The sequence below is a fragment of the Octodon degus genome, unplaced genomic scaffold (genome assembly GCF_000260255.1).
Source record: "Octodon degus isolate 3935 unplaced genomic scaffold, OctDeg1.0 scaffold00150, whole genome shotgun sequence".
Taxonomy (NCBI): Eukaryota; Metazoa; Chordata; class Mammalia; order Rodentia; family Octodontidae; genus Octodon; species Octodon degus.
Window position 1 is genome coordinate 7,124,144 of NW_004524726.1, and position 2,225 is coordinate 7,126,368.

A 2,225-nucleotide genomic window follows, 5' to 3' on the forward strand; every position below is an offset into this window, starting at 1 on the left:
TTAACATTATACTTTAAAAAAATCTGTATAGCCCTTTTCTAAAATATCTAAATATTACATTGAAGTTAAATTATTAAAGCTTATGTAATAAGAAAAATATCAAAATTGAAAGATGACATAAAGAGTGCTTTTTTTTTTCCCCCCCGGAACCGGGGATTGAACTCAGGCCCTTGCGCTTGCCAGGGAAGCACTTATTCTACTGAGCGATCTCCCCGGCCCCTAAAGAATGCTTTGTATTGGGCTCTATTAACTTTTTATTGTTGTATAACAAATCATCACAAATTTAATAGCTTACAACAACACTTATTCATTCTGTTTCATTTTTGTAATTTAGAAGTTCAAGCACAGCTTAAATGCATCTTCTGTTTATGTCATAAGGCTGAAATTCAGGGGTCCACAGCCATGTTTTTATCTGGAGCAGTGAGCCCTACAAGCTCACATGAGAGATGAACGTGATGACTTTCTTGCTATGTAAGGCTGAGAAGGCTGTGGACTCTCTGCATGCTGGCTGTGGAGCATTGTTAGGTTCTCAAGACATCCCACGTTCCTTGCCACAGGACACCCTTAATCTTCAAAGTGAGCAACAAAGATTTCCTAGCAACAAATCTCTTTATGTTTCAAATCTCTGATGTCTCAAAGTCCAAGACCCCTTTGAGTAGCTACCCAACTAAGTCAAAACCACACGGACAGTCACCTTAAGGTGAACTATTTTGAGATCTTAATTGATTCTGTAAAAATTTTCACAGCAGTATTCAATATGAGCCCTTGGTTCAACAGGAAATAAAATATAATTGATTCTGCAAAGGACACCAGGGATTATCTTAGAATTCTGCCTGTCTCAACATCTAGGAAATATTATACACAGATCCTATATTTTTCATCATTTTTGTTGTTCTAATACTGAACCTTTTTCTTTTCATACCCATCAATGTCTTTGACACAAAGAAATTTATGTAAACTAGTTTCTTAATTGTCTATCTGCAAATCATTACATTTTTACTCTCATTTTCTTTTTCAAATTCAATTTAATTTCCAGAGAGACCTTGATTATTATTATTATTATTAATAATTTTGGTCTCTTCATCTTTCAGTTTGCATAATGCTTAGGTGCAAATTCCAAAAATTCTCTTTTTCAAGTAACAATTTCACCTGAATTTATTGTTTTGCTATTTCATTAATCTGTAAGAAGCACACAGTATTTTTAGTTTTTAAAAACGTAGGGAAGATATTTTTGTATCTGCAAACCTTTTTCTGTAAGATACAGCAATTGAAAACCATTCACATGTTATATACTATCTTTTTCAGTGTAACTTAATTAGACAATAATTTTCAATAGAGGATTAAGAGGTGCAAATTAATTAGGAAAGACATTAGAATACCTACTTATTCTTAGTTTTCTTTGTTCTGTTTAAAAAATGCACTGACTTTTAATATTAATTACAACTCTTTGTTGATTTGTTCAGAGTTTTATGTCTTAATTACCAAGCAGAAGAGTAGCAATTATGCATTTCATTAAATGCATAGAGGAATAATTGCAAGTTTAAGACTTCTCTGGGTATTTTAGTCTGCATAAAGAACTACTTATGTGTATGTCTTCTCTCTGCTGATAGCATATACAGTATATAAGAGCTTGCTTTGGAAATAGATATAGGTTTATATTCTTATCCTAATGAAACCTATGTAGAAAAGTGACTTGACATGTTGAAGACTAATTTGACTTATAAAAAAGATAATAACTGTATCAGAGGTTTATGGGTAAACTTTGTGTGTGACTTCTAACATAACTTTATTTTAACTAATAAAATAAATTTAACTAATAAAATAGTTAAAATAACATTTTAATCGTTAAATTAAAGAATATTTATTTTATTAACATATTTATTTTATTTTCTCCTTCTTCTCCTACTGCCCGAATTAAAGTGTTTTGTATCTTCTATAGCATACTTAGGGCCAGCCAAAGAGCTCCGCAGATTACAGTGCCTGCTCAAGCAGAGCACAGCTGCTGCAGTTTTATCCTTGGCTGGACTTGGTGGTCCTGACCCCAGGGTGCACTGAGACAGCGACGGAGACTGGGCATGATGGCGAACACCTGAAATCCCAGCTCTTGGGAGGCTGAAAACAGGAGACTCACTACAAGTCTGATCTATGTAGTGAGACCATGTAGACCCTGTCCTAAAACACACACACACACACACACACACACACACACACACAGAATAGAATAT

At 33.8% G+C, this 2,225-nt stretch overlaps 1 pseudogene; it reads left to right on the forward strand.

The window, feature by feature from the left end:
* The first annotated feature begins 455 nt into the window (after positions 1-455).
* Positions 456-2,225, forward strand: part of LOC111812903 — a 19,131-nt pseudogene continuing 17,361 nt past the window's right edge.